At 41.9% G+C, this 18,454-nt stretch overlaps 1 long non-coding RNA gene across 7 annotated transcripts in view; it reads left to right on the forward strand.

Moving 5' to 3' along the window:
* Positions 1 to 18,454, forward strand: part of LOC103016807 (uncharacterized) — a 223,824-nt gene that overhangs the window by 5,198 nt on the left and 200,172 nt on the right. For all 7 annotated transcript variants that reach the window (XR_009009096.1, XR_009009095.1, XR_009009097.1 and 4 more), the window contains exon 2: positions 770 to 1,218. This is a non-coding gene — a long non-coding RNA (uncharacterized LOC103016807). The remainder of the gene's footprint in view (positions 1 to 769; positions 1,219 to 18,454) is intronic.

The raw sequence follows: 18,454 nt of genomic DNA on the forward strand, positions 1-18,454 counted from the left end.
TCATAGTTCCCATTGTACCCATGAACAGTGAGGCTCTAGGGCAGAAACGACTTCCTTTGAGTTAGGTACCCCTCCTTTCTCTGTTGCCATAGTGTAAACCACAGGGTACTTACCGTAAGCCTTGGTCGAACAGCTGCCCACCTCTGGCAGACAGAGAGCGGCTCTGGAGAACAGGTCTGCTGCGCCTTGCTTTCAGGCCTCTTCCCCACCGCTGGCCTGGGTCAGGCGTTTAGGGCTTCCCCTGGCTCTGCGCACAGCCTCTGCCTGACCACTGGGCGTCCTCCATTACACAGAAAGCGGACGCCGAGGGGTGCCGGGATGGGGGATGGGGGGAGAGGATGACCCCTGCCGGCAGGGGGCGCGGGGTGGGCGCCGAAGTGCCGTTTGTGCGCAGCCGGGACAGGCTCATTCTCACTCGCCTACGTCACTCGGGGTCACACGCGCTGCTGCTGGACTGCCCCCTGTTCCCACTCTGCACTCTGCCGTCGAGGGTCCCAGGCTGCTAGTCTCGCTTACCATGCCACGTACTGTGCCAGGTGCTGGGAGTTCCTGTTCTCCAGTACCTTACAGTCTCGTGGAAAAAGCAGATATATTGCGACAACTAATACAGTAGTAACGGCCAGCTTTTATTTCTTGAGCGTTTTCTGAAGTCCAGGAGTTCTGACAAGCACTGACCCCTGGGAACCATCCTATGTGGTGGGTTCACAATTATCCACACCGCGGAAACCAAGGCTTACAGAGACTGATTTTTTTTTTTTTTTTACTTCAGGACACGCAGCAGCGTCAGGACTCGAACGCAGGTCCGGGCCACAGAGGCAAGGCCGCTGCTGCCGGGGTCCGGTTTCAGGCCTGCGGGTCACGGGAGATCGCCGCGGCACACCCACCTCTCCCGGGCCAGGGGCTCCGAGGCAGCGGGACCGCTTAGGAAGGGGCCCTGCGGCCCCAGGAGCGGACTGGAAGGAGAGGCTTCTCCGGGAGACTAGCCTGCGCGGGCACTACTCGCGACCCGGGATGATCCCGGAACAGACTCGAGGGTCACTGTTCGGTGCGGGGAAGGCGGGCGCCCCCTCCCGCTCCGCCCGCGAACCGCAGCTCCGCGCAAGTGTTTTGTCCCCGCTGAGTTGCCGCACCTCCGCTCCCTGCTCGAGTGAGTAAACCCAAAAGGGCTTGGCGAGAGTGAGCCGACGCTCAGCGTTCACAGTCCCGAACCTTCCGCGGGTGAGTCATGGCGCTGGGTGGTCAGTTCAACATGCTTCTAGAACTTTCAGACCAATTTCCCCGACTACCTTCTAGGTCTTCCTGACCCAGATCCAGGCCCATTTCGCTTTACTGCCTCTTCAGTGGTTGAAGCAAAGAGAGCGAAAGCGGGGTTTCCTGACCCGCCAGGGCGCCCAGACTGGGGCGAAGGGTCCCCCGGGTTCTGAGGCGCTGCGCGGGGCCCTCAGTGTCCAGCTGGGGCACCCGAGGCCGCAGACTCGGCAAGGCAGACAAGCTTCAGTGAGCGAGAGGGACGCGTTCTCTCTCCGGGGCTAAAAGCTTCAGAGCTCAGTGTCGGATCAGGCGGGCCAGGAACGCCGATGGAGTAAGTTACGCCCCCGCGCCCCCACCCCCAGCTCCGAACACTGGGACCTTCACTTTGCACTTTCAGCTGCACCCACGTGGGGTGATAAGAGGTGTGCAAACAAATGGCTCTCAACAAGGTTTATTCTTGAACCTGAAAAAAAACAATCTCCGCCCCTTTGCCCTAGGCACCGCATGGGCGGACGCAGCAGGGAACGTTTGCGTCGGGCGAGCTCAGGTGCCTGCGGGGCGGGCGGGAAGAGCTGCGTTCCTTCTGGAACCTCCTGCCCTCTGCGTGCCCAGCCACGGTTGACTGCAGCCTGTCAGGTTGAAGGGTAACTCCTCGCATAAGAGGGGCGGAGGTGAACCCCTGTGCAGACGCCCAAACTTGATGGTCACCCGCTGAGGCTCATGGTGCTGGGTTGTCAGTTATAGCATACTTCTGGAACTTTCAGAGCCAATTTCGCCTTGTGCCTTACAGGTCTTAGACTCTAGTCAGGTCCATTTCACTTTATTGTCTATTCAGTGGTTGAGGAAACCCGCCCCACAGTACCAAACGGGAAAGGAACTTGGAAGGAACCGTTTGAAACTCAGTACCGTTTTGGGTACACGGATTCTTTTCTCTCCACCCCCGCCCCTTGCTCATCACACACTAAATAAAGAGCTGTGCCACCTCCTATAGATGTGCTGACTCCTGGGCTCGGGAGCCAGACTTTTCTGGGTTGAATCGCTGCTCTTACTGTGTGACCTTGGGAAAAGGACTTAATTTTTCTGTGCTTCGTTGTTTTTGCATCTGTAGAATGCGGGTAATAATAATACCTTACTGGAGGGAGTGGCAAAGTAGGTGAAGAGGATTAAGAGGTACAAACTAAGGTATTAACGTATTCAATAATGATTGTGTTAGTTTTTCCCTTTAATTCTGCCAACTTTTTCTTTATGTATCTTGAACTTTGTTATTAGGCACATACATATTTATGTCTTCCTAATTAATTAGATCTCTTATAATTGTGAAATGCCTCACTATTTCTCTGGTAATACTCCATCTTGAAGATTACTTTATATAATAATTATATAGCTAATCCAGATTTTTTTATGCTTACTGTTTGCAGGGTTTTTTTTTAAACATCTTTTTTTTAACCTGTATATCTCTGTATTTAAAGTGTCATATTAGTGAAAGTCCAACTGGGGGACAGAAACTACAGTAATTTGAACTGGAAAAGTTTAATATAAAGAATTATTAAGTAAAAGAGGGGATTGGAATAATGAGGGATTGATTAGTAAAAAGCAAAAAAAAAAAAAAAATCTCAAGAATATAAGAAGAGCAGATATAAGTAGCACCCCTATTTCTAAGGCTGAGATAGGGTGCCCAAGGAAGGGTCTCTCCCTCCACCTCCCTCTTGCCAAAGCTGATGCAAAGCTCCACCTTGTTGGAGAGGGTTGGGCCATAGCTCGCAGTATGGCAGAGAAGTCAATGTGGTGCCACATCAACAAATCTTGCTGGAAATCCACCCTCTGGAACTTGCCAGAAACTTGCCCTCTAGGATGCTGAGGAAAGTTGTTCACACAGAGGTGGTTTCTGTTATGAGACTGCCCAAGGGGTTCTGGAGAACTTGCTGGATGCTGGGTGCTGCTGACCATTGTGCACTTAGGAGTTGGGCACTAGAGAAGCTGACAGTGTTGTAGGTGTCTGGTGAGAGAGCACTCTGAAGCCAGCAAAGAAAATCTTTTCTTCCTGCAGTGTATCTCCAGTGGTCACCACTGACAAAGCTTAATATTGTGGCAGGTGGCAAAGGGAAAATATTTAGATTCCTAACTCCATTTTTACAGAGCCTGAAAAGAAAGATGAATTTGGGGCTGAGAGGCAAAATATTGATAATTGGCACTAGTGTGTCTCTTGAAAGCATGTAGTTGGGTCTTACTTTTGTACTGAGTCTGATAATCTCTGCTTTTTAATTGGAATGTTCAGTCCATTTACATTTACTGTAAATCATTGGTAGATTTGGATTTGGGTCTACCATTTTACTATTTGTTTTCTATTGGTTCTACTGAGTTTTTTTTGTTTTTGTTTTTGTTGTTTATTTGTTCCTTCCTCATTGTTTTCTCTTAAGTCAACTAGGTTTTTTTAGAATTCCATTTTATTTTCTATATTTTTTAGTTATTCTTTGCATTTTTGTTTTGAATGGTTGCTCTAGTGATTACAGTATACATCCTTAAAGTTTTAGAGTCTACTTAGAGTTTTGGTTCCATTTAATGCAAAATATAAAAATTTTGCAACCATACAGTTTCACTTACCCCCAATTCTTTATGCCAGAGGTCGACAAACCGTGACATTTGGGCCAAATCTTGCCCTGTACCTGCTTTTGTTTTATTGCAACACAACTATACCCATTTATTTTTGTATTGTCTGTGGATGCTTTTATGTTATAATGGCAGAGTTGAGTAGTTGCAACAGAGACCATATGTCAATAGCTTACAGAGTCTAAAATATTTCCCATCTGGCCCCTTACAGAAAAAGTTTGTTGACTCCAGTTTATGCTACGGTTGTCATATGTATTAATATAAGTATGCTAAAAATACCACAATATTATAATTTGGTTTATATAGTCATATGTATTTAAATATATTAAGAGAAGAAAGATTGTCTTTTATATTTATCTACCTTCTTACTACTTCTGGTCATCTTTATTTCTCCCTGAAGATATGAATTTCCATCTGGTATCATTTCTTTTCAGCCTGAATTTCTTCCTTTAGCATTTCTTATAGTGTACTTCTGTTGGTGATGAATTCTTTTAGTTGTCATTTATCTGAAAACATCTTTATTTTGCTTTTATTGTTTTTTTAAAATTAATTAATTAATTTTTGGCTGCATTGGGTGTTTGTTGCTGCATGCAGGCCTTTTCCAGTTGTGGTGAGCGGGGGTACTCTTCATTGCAGTGCGCGGGTTTCTTATTGCAGTGGCTTCTCTTGTTGTGGAGCATGGGCTCTAGGCGCATGGGCTTCAGTAGTTGTGGCATGCTGGCTCAGTAGTTGTGGCTCGCGGGCTCTAGAGTGCAGGCTCAGTAGTTGTGGTACACAGGCTTAGTTGCTCCGCAGCTTGTGGGATCTTCCTGGACGAGGGCTCAAACCCGTGTCCCCTGCATTGGCAGGCAGATTCTTAACCACTGTGCCACCAGGGAAGTCCCTGCTTTCATTGTTGAAGGATATTTTCACTGGAGGTAGAATTTCGAGTTGAAAGTTTTTTATTCTTTAAATGCTTTAAAGATGTTGCATCACTGTCTTATGGCCTTCATTGTTTCAGATGAGAAGTTGGATAATAAAGGTATCATTGTAGGAATGAGCTGTTTTTCTCTGGCTGCTTTAAATATTCTTCTCTTTATCTTTGATTTTCAGCAGTTTAACTGTGATATACATAGGTGTGTTTTTCATTTCTTCTGCTTGGGTTTTGCTGGGCTTCTTGAATTTGTAAATTTATATCTTTCACCAAGTTAAGAGACTGTTTGGCCACTATTTCTTGACATTTTGGAGGGCTTCTTTCTCCTTGATAATTTTGGGGTTCAAGTTATATGTATGTTAGATTGCTTGATATTGTCCTATAGGTCTCTGGGACTCTTCCATTTTTTTTTCCTTTGTGTTTTTCAAACTGAATAATTTCTAGTTCTGACTTTCTTCTACCATCTCAATCTGTCCAGTAAGTGCAGTTTTAATTTCATATACATATTTTTTCAATTCTAGGATTTCCATTTGGTTCTTTTTTAGTTTTTATTTTTTGCTTAGGTTCTCTATTCATTCATTCATTATGTGCACATTTTCTTTTATATCTTTGAACATATTTATAATAGTTCCTTTAAGTTCCTTGCATGCTAATTCCAACATCTGGGTCATTTTAGTGTTGGTCTTTATTGATTGCAACTCATTATTGGTTGTGAAATAAAATTAGAAAGTTGTGCCTATCATTAAATGATAAAAAAAGAATGAAAATAGCAATGTGCATAGTGAGCACCTTATTTTGTGAAAAAATTATTTATATATGTATATATAAACACATATGTGTTCTTAGTTGCTATGTAAAATGTATTTGGTATTGTGGTTATGGTAAAAAAATGTATGAAAGCCACCAGCTAGAAGACAGATATGTAATGGGATCTGTTTCAGAAGAAAGACCTCAAGTTCTTAGAACTAGAGCTTTCCTGAGGGAAACAAATGTGTGTGTAGATCTGGTGAGCTCTTTTATTTCAAAGGAGTAAAAAGAGAAGGTAGAAGTACTTGATTGGTATTTGCCAAAACTTGGCTCTCTGTATTAGAATCTCTAGGACTCTTGTTAAAAAATTAAAATGGTGCTTCCTAGATCTGGCTCAGAGGTTCCCAGGAAAGAGCAGGAGAAATCTGCTTTTAACAAGTTCCCTCAGGTGACCCTTAGTGAAAAGAAAGTCTGAGAACAGAGGTTTACACTAGAGCTTAGCATGTGTGAAAGAAATGATAATAATGGCCACCATTCACTGAGCTTTGACTTGGATAACTGAAGCCAGAGAGGCTAAGTAATCCATCTGAGATCACACACCTTGGAAGTGATGGACCTGGGATGCCAATGAGGATTATCTGACCTTAAGCCCTAACTCTGAACCACTGAGTGGAGTGGGGTCTAGGATACCAAGTCTGCAGAGAGGCAGGGAAGTCAGTTGCCCTAAGCAATGGTTTGGTGGGGCTCTACTCTGTTAGCTGTGTGACCTCAGATTCCACAAGTTCTTTGGGCTTTGGTTTTCTTCTCTGTAAAATGAGGGTCTAATGACACTTCCCCCTCAGGTTTTGGAGGGGTGTGGGCTGCATTATATGGTGGATGAGTGCTATAGGTCTCTGTGTTCTGTCTTTTTATCACACTCTTCCCTTTCCTCAAAAAAACAAAGTAATGAAGGGAGTGTGAAGGAGATCATGGGTCCTTTTGCAGCCAAACTTGGGAAGAGAGGACCTCAAAGGCTCGGAGGAATGGAGGCCAGCTCTGGGAATGCAGGTCAGCCTCCTGCAGTTGGCAGGCAAGGACAGGAGAACGCAAAGGGCCTGTTTGGGCCTGGAATGGGCTTCTGGGATGAGCTACAGATGACCTTTCTAAGATTTCCCTGTTCCAGTGGTCTTCATGACATCAGGGCAGTCTGCTTTTGACTTGGTTAAAATGTATGTCCAAAGCTAGGGACTCCGTTTCCTCATTGGGGTATTTTGAAGATTTGTGTTTTAAAGTACATCAGTTGTTTCAAGTGAAAAGTGTTGTAGAAGGAGGGCAAAGAATCATTTGATTATCTAATTTTCATGTTTACATAGCATTTGTTTTAAAGTAGTAAGAATCTAAATTCCAAATGTGGTTACAAAATCAGCCTCCACTTAAACTGGTAAGTGCATTTTAATGAAGCTTAATTTAAAAGCATGTATTTGCATATTGAAATTTGCTTGAGCCAACTTGTAGAGTGTGATCTCCAGAGCACTGGTTTTCTAGTGTTCTGAGAATGTGGGAATTCTTTCAAATTACTTTTCATGGCCTGGAAATGTTAGCTCAATTGGTATAAGGCTTAGTAAAATGGAGAAGGTTCAAATTAAATTATGGTACAAGTTACAATACAGTACTTTCCTAATCATTCTCAGAATGCTCTTGGGATTCTTTAAAACCCGAATGTCATATTTTAGAATAGTTTGTTAACTTTATTCTACAGCTCATCTGTATTTAAGTCAACAGTCGTGAGAACTTAACATATGAGAATTTGCCAAGTCAGAAATAGATGGCTTCCATTTTCTACTGATACCTTCATCCAAAAGTCAAAGTGTATTAATACACTTATTAAAAGTTTAACAATTTCAGAGGGACTACTATAGTTATATAAAATGAGGCTGATTTGTTTATTCTAAACCTTTATTAATTGTGAAAGATAACACACAGAGAAAAGGTGCATAAAACACAAAGTATGATGAATAATTACAAAATAACTATAATTAGAAAAAAACACAAAAGCACCACCCAGATCAAAGAATAGAACATTGCTGCTATCCCCAGAACTGCGTCTCATGTGTCCCATCCAGATCACCTCTTTCTCAACCTTCCCCTACACCCCAGGTAACCATTATCCTGACTTTTATGGTAACCACTCCCTTGCTTTTTAAAGTTTTGCCTATTTTTTTTTTTAACATTTTTCTGCTTCTTAGCCATTATTGGAACACACTACATTTTTTTAAATTAATTACTTTATTTATTTATTTATTTTTGGCTGTGCTGGGTCCTCGCCCCTGTGCGAGGGCCCTCTCCAGCTGCGGCAAGCGGGGTCCACTCCTCATCACGGTGCGCGGGCCCCCCACCACCGCGGCCTCCCCCGCTGCGGAGCACAGGCTCCAGACGCGCAGGCCCAGCAGACGTGGCTCACGGGCCCAGCCGCTCCGCGGCACGCGGGATCCCCCCAGACCAGGGCCCGAACCCGTGTCCCCTGCACTAGCAGGCAGACTCCCAACCACTGCGCCACCTGGGAAGCCCAAGTTTTGCCTATTTTTGAACTCTATACCTAGATTGACTAATACTAAGAAACACCAACTTGGCTACCTAGCCTGCCCACATCTGTGTGAACCTGGCTGGGTAACACGATTCCCATAGCTAATCAACCTCACTATGAGGCTTTGTTTTCCTAATATCAGTCCAAGAGAAGTCTTGGTCTTTTTGGCTTTAAATGACCCGCCCCATTTCTTGTCCCTGCAGTTTCATCTTCCAGAGCCTAGACTCTGTGCTGGATTAAGTTCCTCAGTTTGGCAGTACTTTTTTTCTACTCAGTACTCAGTCTTTACCAAGAGATGAAATTATCATTTTTTCTTTAACACTACAGAAAGTTTTCTTTGGTATATGTCTTTTTTGCTCAACTTTATAAGATTCATCCCTGTTGTAGGTGTAGCTGTTGTTTGCTCATGTTTACTGCTGTATCATATTCCATTATGATTATGTATATAATAATTTATCCATTCTATTATTGATGGACATGGGGTTGACTTCATTGTCGTTAAGAATTTCTTGTGCTTGTCTCCTGGTACAAATATATATGCATTTTTGTTGGATATGTACCAAGGAATGGAATAGAGGGGTCATAGGATATGTGTATCTCATACTTTAGTAAATAATTCCAAACTACTTTTCAAAGTTGTTGTGGTGGGCATTTGTGCAGTATAGTTTTTTTAAAAATGTGGTCAGTATAGAAAAATAAATGATAAAATAAGTCATTCTTCAATATGCATCTGTTAAATTTTGTCATTAAAAACGGTCTATGAAAAAAAACAAAAACAAAAAAAAACAGTCTATGAGATCAGTATAGGTGAACTCAGGTTCAAGTAAAGTGGTCCACTTTCATGATCGTTCCTGTTCCAGGCACTTCTGGATACTCCTGATAACATGTTGGCCCTCCAAAGGAGACTAGTATACTTGTAGATTGGTAAGACACTGGTAGCTACCCAGGTGGGCGTCTTGGAGTAGGTAGGACAAGATAGATCTAAGGATTCTTTTCACAGGTCTGGTATTCCACCCAAAGCAAGAGTCCCCTTTGAGGGCAGCTTTTTCTTTTTTTTAAAATTTTATTTATTTATTTATTCATTTATTTATGGCTGTGTTGGGTCTTTGTTTCTGTGTGAGGGCTTTCTCTAGTTGCGGCAAGTGGGGGCCCCTCTTCATCGCGGTGCGCGGGCCTCTCACTATCGTGGCCTCTCCCGTTGAGGAGCACAGGCTCCAGACGTGCAGGCTCAGCAATTGTGGCTCACGGGCCTAGTTGCTCCGCGGCATGTGGGATCTTCCCAGACCAGGGCTCGAACCCGTGTCCCCTGCATTGGCAGGCAGATTCTCAACCACTGCGCCACCAGGGAAGCCCAAGGGCAGCTTTTTTTAATAGCTGCTTTCTGCAGAGTTGTAATCCCTCCTGTGATATGCTTTTTGCTCTAAGTGTATTCTCTTACCATCTGATGTTCTGGTTACGAGGAAGGGCCTTGTTTAAGTTCCCTCCCGAAAATTATATGGCTTGTTGATTTGCAAATGGCTAAATCAAGAATGAGTTAGGGAAGTGGTTTATCACTGTTTTTTTTTAGCATGACAACCTATTAAATATTTTTTTTATTGTGGACTTTTCTAAACATACACAAACGTATAAAGAATGGTATCTCATGTATCCACCTCCAAGCTTTGATAATTATCATTTTATGGCCAATCTTGCTTACATCTCTCTTACTCCCCTTCCCACTGGATTATTTGGAAGGAAGTCCAACATATTAAATGATTTTATCCATAAATACTTTAGCCTGTATCCCTAAAAGCTAAGGATTATTTAAAAAAACACAACCACAATACCATTATTACACTTAAAATAAAAGTAACAATTCTTTAATATCATCAAATATCTTCTCAGGATCCAAATTTCCCCAGTTGTCTCATGAGTGCTTTGTTATGGTTGGTTTGTTAGAATCAGGGTCTTATGAGGTAGACACATTGCATTTGGTTTCTAGGTCTTCTAAGTCTCTTATTTCCTATTTTCTTTGCCCTCTTCCTTTTCTTGCCATTGAGTTATTGATTAAACTGCATCGTTTGTCCAGTAGAGTTTTTCTATCTTAGATATTTATAATTTTATTCCTGTGGAGATGCAAATTTTATTTCTGTGGTGATAAAGGCCGTTTTAAACCATATAATAGTAGTTGTAATTTTAGTAGCTTTTAAGAAAATGCATATGGATAAAAGGCTACTAAAAATTCAGTAACACTTTCAAATTAATTTGTTTTTTTCGTGCATGGGCAAAACAGTTGAAAAGTTGTAAATCAGTGAGTTCTCAAACTTTGTGGTCAGGACTCCTTTACTATTGAGGAGCCATAATAAAAGTCTCTTGTTTGTTTATTGATATCTGTTGTATTAGAAATTAAAACTGAACAATTAAAATATTTATTTGTTAATTCATTTTTAAAAATAATAAATCTGTTAGATGTTAACAAATAATACATTTGTGAGAAAAATGACAGTGTTTTCTAAAACAAAAAAAATTAGCAAGAAGAGTGATACTGTTTTACATCTTCATAAATCTCTTTAATGTCTTGCTTGATAGAAGCCAGTTGGATTCTTATATCTACTTTGGCATTCCGTCTGTTACAATATTACACACGGAGTTGCCTCTGGAAATTTTGCTGTATATTTTTGAGAGATTGACAGTGAAAACGGCAAATAAAGTGTTAGTTTTATTATGAAAACAATTTTGACCTCATGGAGCCTCTGAAAGTGTCTAGGGACCCCCGTGGGTTCCTGGACCACACTCTGAGAATTGCTGTAGAATATTGATGTGTGGAAGACATTATTATCATTAGTAGTATGTAGACAATGCTTAGGGAAGGTGTGTATTTGAGCATCCCTTGCAAATATTTCTCAGCTCCCCCTCTCTCCCAGATCTCCACGATTTCTTTCTCCTTGCCCCAAGTTTGGGACTGGCAATACAAAAATATTCTATAGATGTGGTAATGGCATTTTAATTATGTTCTATGTTCTTTTAACAAAGTGTTTACAATTTCTCCACACACTACCCACCCCTCAATTCCATAGCAAGCTCCATAATTTTTTCCTGAGAGTGCAAATGAAGTAGTGGAGCAGAAATGTACAAATGTGGAAGAAGCTGGAAACATGGGTTCTAGTCCCAGGCCTGTTTCCAGAGAGCTGGGTGACCTTGGGCAAGCCATTTACCCTCACTGAGCCTCTGTTGCTTTAGCTATAAAATATAGGAGTTGGAGCAGGTTATTTTAAGGTCTTTTCTGGGTCCCAAATCCAATAAATGCTACTATGGCTCATAAGTAAGTCCATCCTGATGTTTCCTTTAGCTCAGGGATGTAACATTGGCCTAATACACAGAGGAACCCACAGCAACATGAGAAAAGGGGATTAGGACCCTATTTGGTGAGTCAGAGGGAGAGCGAGGATTGAATATGCTGAGACAGACTCAGAATGGAAGAGTAACAGGGTGTAGGAGTTCCTTGTTAAGGAGTTTTGCAAGATTTCCCACACCAAGAGGTATCCTCAGAAAAAGAAACAAAGCCCAGCATTTTTTTTCTCCTAAGGTCTTTACAGCCTTCTAAACTTCATTCCCTAAGGAAAAGTGTCAGTAAACTACAGCCTGGAAACTAAGAATGGTTTTTACACTTTCAAATGGTTGAAAAAGAATCAAAAGATGAATACTATCTTGTGACATGTGAAAATTATGTAAAATCCAAATTTCAGCGCCCATCAGTAAAGTTTCATTGGACACAGTCATGCTCATTCATTTATGTAGTCTATGGCTGCTTTGTGCTATAACGGCAGAGTTGGGATGATATGACAAATACAGTAGAGCTTGCAAATATTTATTATCTGGCCATTTCCAGAAGTTTGCAGGCCCCTGCCCTAAAGCAGACCTATAATTTGCATTTTATGGCTCTCTTTCAAAGGCTGACCACAGTGAACAAACACTTCTAAAGACCCATTCACACGCCTTCTCTGACTTACATTTGGTTCAACTTTTATATTCTCTTAGGTTTCTAATGACTTCTGCTTCAAATCTTTCTTTTATATAAAAACTCCACTCTGACACCTTTAATTAGGCATCTCAATCCCTGTTCCAGAATAGTTTGAGGGCTGAAGCAGGTGCTCTTCTGTGATCCACCCCCTTCAGGTCTAGCGGAAACCCCCCATCCTGGCTTCCCCTACAGACTTCCTCACATTCAATACCACCTTCACCCTTTAACTTTCTCCTTCTAAGGCCTCCTTACCTATAGCAATTGTTGAGAGTGGCAGGAGGAAGATGTGATTTTGTGTTTTTGTTTTTAACTAGGGCACAGTTTGCTCAGCTAAGTCACATTTGTAGTTTTGTCACTTCATGGTTTTCGGCGGTCTTTTCCTGATTCTCAAGGACATAGGCTGAAGTCTGAATGAGCTGGGGAAAGTTAATTCAACAGTTAAAATGAAAAACAAAACAAAATGATCCCTCTTCCTCTCTACCTGGAAATCCTTGGAATTTTTAAAGACACATAGCTACCTATTCTAAAATTATTCCCAGGATTTAATTTATCGAGGTTTGATTGAGTGACGGCTTGGAGATGTCAGTGCTGTTCTTTTTTTCTAATTTTTATTGACGTATAGTTGAATTACAATGTTGTGTTAATTACTGCTGTACAGCAAAGTGACTCGGTTATACAGATAATATACATATATATGTGTATATATATATATATATATACACACACATACACATTCATTTTCATTTCTTTTCCATTATGGTTTATCACAGGATACTGAATATAGTTCCCTGTGCTATACAATAGGACCTTTTTGTTTATCCATTCGTCAGTGCTGTTGAATGAAGATTTTACACCACATCACACAGGACCCCAGGGGAAAGGATGGTCAGGAGGCAGAAGGGGCGGGGGGCAGGAAACATTGGACCAGAGCCTTTACTGGGGAAAGGCAAGGTAGGGCAGAATGAACAGTTTAGAATTGGCTGGCTTGAATAACTGCATTGGGCCTTGGGACATAGGGGCTGTCTCTAGTTGCCCGGTACCTGGCTCTGGGTTTCATTTAGGGTGGGGGAAACATTGGCTCGGTTGTGTGAGAGTTAGATAAAAAGATAGTTGGGAGTATAGACTGGGAGATTGATTGGTTTGCACATGAAAGGTGTTCTTTGGCAAGTTGTTATTACATTTAGGAATTAGCAAACTCTGGGAGGGGCAGTCTCTCTCTGGGTCTGTAAGGGCCCCAGAGTATCAAGAATACAGAAAATAAGAAAATATAGTTAACATAATTGGCTCTGTGATGAATGGATGCCAAACAGACAAATACAGAATCTAAGGAAACACAGACCACTACAAAAGCAGCAAATTAATTGAATTTATGTATTTATTGGAATGCTGATTTTTACCATTAAAAAATAGAAATCTTGAGTTTGAACTAGTTTAAAAATTAATAATAAAAGGTATAGAAACTCGGAAGATCCCACATGCCGCGGAGCAGCTGGGCCCGTGAGCCACAACTACTGAGCCTGCGCGTCTGGAGCCTGTGCCCCGCAACGGGAGGGGCTGCGATAGTGAAAGGCCCGCGCACCGCGATGAAGAGCGGTCCCTGCACCGCGATGAAGAGTGGCCCCCACTTGCCGTAACTAGAGAAAGCCCTCACACGAACCGAAGACCCAACACAGCCAAAAATAAATAAATAAATAAATAAAGTAGCTATAAAAAAAATTAAAAAAAAAAAAAACCCAAGCTTTTTAAAAAAAAAAAAAAAAAAAAAGAGAGAACAAAATCCGATGCTGTCATTACTGGATGTGATGCCTGAATTAGCTGCAGCCATCCTGCCACCAGGCTAAGGATGAGACCTGCAGAACTGAGAAAAACAAAGAACTGCTCAGTCCTTGATGACATTGCTGAATGGCTGGATCAACCAAACCTGAGCTCTCCCTTCCTCTAAACTCTGTACTATGTGAGCAATATGTTCCTTACCGTTGGAAACAGCCTGAGTCAGGTTTCTCTTCCTTGCAGCTAAAGGCATCCTATCTGATTCAGGTGGGAAAGAAGGGTGCTAAGATTTGAATTACACGTAGTCATGAGAGAAGTAATAGCAGAAAGCAGGACAGCAAGGCTAGAGCCAGAATAAATTTGCAATACAAGAACTCAAAAAGCTTGGCAATTCACAAAAGGACAAATAGTGCATGATTCCACTCATATGAAATACCTAAAATATTAATAGTTAAAATCATGAAAACAGAGACTAGCATGATGGTTTCCAGGGAATTGGGGAGGGGGAAATGGTGAGTTGTTTTTTGATGAGCATAGAGTTTCAGTTTTACAAGATGAAAAAGTTCTATAGATCCATTATGCAACGATGTGAGGTAGGGGTAAGATGGCGGAAGAGTAAGACGCGGAGATCACCTTCCTTCCCACAGATACAGTAGAAATACATCTACACGTGGAACTGCTCCTACAGAACACGCACTGAACGCTGGCAGAAGACGTCAGACCTCCCAAAAGGCAAGAAAATCCCCACGTACTTGGCTGTGTGGATGAAAGGCTCTTGGTGCTCCAGCCAGGCATCAGGGCTGTGCCTCTGAGGTGGGAGAGCCAACTTCAGGACACTGGTCCACAAGAGACCTCCCAGCTCCACGTAATACCAAACGGCGAAAATCTCTCAGAGATCTCCATCTCAACATCAAGACCCAGCTTCACTCAACGACCAGCAAGCTACAGTGCTGGACACCCTATGCCAAACAACTAGCAAGACAGGAACACAGCCCCATCCATTAGCAGAGAGGCTGCCTAAAATCATAATAAGGCCACAGACACCCCAAAACACACCACCAGACGTGGACGTGCCCACCAGAAAGACAAGATCCAACCTCATCCACCAGAACTCAGGCACTAGTCCCCTCCACCAGGAAGCCTACACAACCCACTGAACCAACCTTAGCCACTGGGGACAGATACCAAAAACAACGGGAACTACGAACCTGCAGCCTGTGAAAAGGAGACCCCAAACACAGTAAGATAAGCAAAATGAGAAGACAAAAAAACACACAGCAGGTGAAGGAGCAGGGTCAAAACACACCAGACCTAACAAATGAAGAGGAAATAGGCAGTCTACCTGAAAAAGAATTCAGAATAATGAGAGTAAAGATGATCCAAAATCTTGGAAATAGAATAGACAAATTGCAAGAAACATTTAACAAGGATGTAGAAGAACTAAAGAGGAACCAAGCAAAGATGAAAAACACAATAAATGAAATTAAAAATACTCTAGACGGGATCAATAGCAGAATAACTGAGGCAGAAGAACGGATAAGTGACCTGGAAGATAAAATAGTGGAAATAACTACTGCAGAGCAGAATAAAGAAAAAAGAATGAAAAGAACTGAGGACAGTCTCAGAGACCTCTGGGACAACATTAAACGCACCAACATTCCAATTATAGGGGTCCCAGAAGAAGAAGAGAAAAAGAAAGGGACTGAGAAAATATTTGAAGAGATTATAGTTGAAAACTTCCCTAATATGGGAAAGGAAATAGTTAATCAAGTCCAGGAAGCACAGAGAGTCCCATACAGGATAAATCCAAGGAGAAACACGCCAAGACACATATTAATCAAACTATCAAAAATTAAATATAAAGAAAACATATTAAAAGCAGCAAGGGAAAAACAACAAATAACACACAAGGGAATCCCCATAAGGGTAACAGCTGATCTTTCAGCAGAAACTCTGCAAGCCAGAAGGGAGTGGCAGGATATACTTAAAGTCATGAAGGAGAAAAACCTACAACCAAGGTTACTCTACCCAGCAAGGATCTCATTCAGATTTGATGGAGAAATTAAAACCTTTACAGACAAGCAAAAGCTGAGAGAGTTCAGCACCACCAAACCAGCTTTACAACAAATGCTAAAGGAACTTCTCTAGGCAAGAAACACAAGAGAAGGAAAACACCTAAAATAACAAACCCAAAACATTTAAGAAAATGGGAATAGGAACATACATATCAATAATTACCTTAAATGTAAATGGATTAAATGCTCCCACCAAAAGACACAGACTGGCTGAATGGATACAAAAACAAGACCCATATATATGCTGTCTACAAGAGACCCACTTCAGACCTAGAGACACATACAGACTGAAAGTGAGGGGATGGAAAAAGATATTCCATGCAAATGGAAATCAAAAGAAAGCTAGAGTAGCAATTCTCATATCAGACAAAATAGACTTTAAAATAAAGACTATTAAAAAAAAAAAGAAAAAAAAAAAAAAAAAGGTATAGAAACTCAATAAAAATTTAAAACCTGTATAAAAGTATATAATGTGAAAAGTAAAAAGATTTTTCCACACCTATTCCTAATCCCATTTCTCAATTAACTGCTAATTAACATTTTTTCTAAGATGCTTTTCTTTGCAGGTGTATCCATCTCACTTAGGGTAAAAGCAGTGTTCTCACAATGTCTACAAGGCCCTGTTACTCCTGCTTGCTCAGTCCCTTCTCCCCCACCGGCTCTAAGCCTCCAGGCAGGCTCCTGCCTCAGAGCCTTTGCTTCTACTATTTCCCTGGCTCTTCCTCAGGACAGCAGCCTGACTTCCTGCCTGACTTCCCTCCATTCTTTACTCAAATACACCTCCTAGAGGTCTAGACTAGATAGTGGTGTCAAAAATCGCAACCACCCCACACTTCTGTCCCCCTTCTCTGATTTCTTTTTGTCCTTAGCACTTTGTACATGGTACCTATACCTTTTGTTTATTTCTCTTGTTTATTATGCATCTTCCCCACTGGAATGTAAGTTCTGTATGGGCAGAGATTTTTGTGTAGTGCCTGATACACAGAAGATGCTCAATAAATATTTCCTGAATGAATGGATGAATATCAAGCACAATTATACAATATATATTTATTTGTATAATTTTTTTTTTTTTTTTTACTGAGTGGGATCACATTATATATATGATCTCCAGCTTGTTTTTTTTTTTGCCCAGCAAGGAATCTCGGACATTTTTCTATGTTAGTACATCTGGATGCAGTTCATTCTTTAAAGTAGCTGCATAGTATTCCAGAGTACAGATAAACCCTAATCTGTTTAACCAGTCATTTACTGATGGTTATTAGGATGTTGAGAATTTCACCATTTCCTGCAATAACAACAAGTCAAGGAAAAGAATGCAGATCATTCAGGTTCAGGGTATGGGACTTGTTCTAGAACTGAGTAGGAGACTATTGGTCATTTTCTGACTTCCTTGTGCTATAATTTTTATTTTTCTTTAATCCTTGCTACTCAGTTGGGAAAAAGGTTGCTCCATTGAGGTATGGGCAGAGATGGACGTTGAAACCATCACAGGTACCTAACAATAATTCTATGTTAATAGTTACTAGAGCCAAGGGCAGACCTCTGTGCAGGCAGGCTGTAAGCATATGGTGGGAGGCCTGTAGCCCGCGGAGGTCTGTGGTGGGGAAATGGAGGGGAGGATCCCTTCATTTCCTTTGACCTAAGTCACCCCATTTATCCATACCTGCATCTTGTCTTATATGCCCCTTGCTGACTTGTCCATTCATCTACCATGTCCCCTCAAAACTAATACCTGACACTCCATGTGCTGGCCAATTTCTCTTCTCTGCAGTCATATCTTTCTTCTGTTTTCTATTCATTTAAACCACACTTCTCAGTCGTTTCCTCTGTAGAGCATAGTCACGTACTCTCTTTCCCCATTGAAATCTGCCCAGCCTCTGACATCTTCCATACAAAAGTTCAAGCCTCATCTCTCAGTGATGCTTAATGATACGGCCTTCATCTTGCCTTTCATTTCCTCCCTGGCCCTGGACCAGACCATCTGTTCCTTCCTAGCATCTCTGTTGCTTTAATCTGTTTCTGCCTCTGATCTCTGCTTGTTACACCTGCAAGCCCAGCCCATGTAATATGCTCTTCCTCGCAAACCTTCAGAAACCTCATCTGCTTCCCTGACTGATTACAGCCTTCCAGGCTTCCCTGAGCGATTCTGCAGGCTACTTGAGCTGTGTTCTCTTGGGGACTGGGTGTTTATTCTCCATGCTCTATCCCTTTTAGCTCTTTTGAATGTTCCCAGTTTGGCTTAATTAGGGTGCTGTGGGATCATACTTGGCCTTCCATTGTGGAGGAGACTAGGCAGGGGCACAGGAATGATAGGAAGGGCTCGTAAGATGGGCTGCCAAGCCTGGTGTCACTGAGTTCCTGGCACCCCCCAGCTCCTCTAAGGTGCCACTGCGGGGAGAGGTCACTATTTTCAGGAGGGAGGGGCAGTTGGGTTTTAGAAAATACTGCTGGGTTATAGAAGAGATTTATTTTTACTATAAGTTAGTGGTTCTTAGTGGTTTGTTTTTTTTCCCCCAATAGTGGGC

Source organism: Balaenoptera acutorostrata, chromosome 8 (genome assembly GCF_949987535.1).
Source record: "Balaenoptera acutorostrata chromosome 8, mBalAcu1.1, whole genome shotgun sequence".
Lineage (NCBI taxonomy): Eukaryota > Metazoa > Chordata > Mammalia > Artiodactyla > Balaenopteridae > Balaenoptera > Balaenoptera acutorostrata.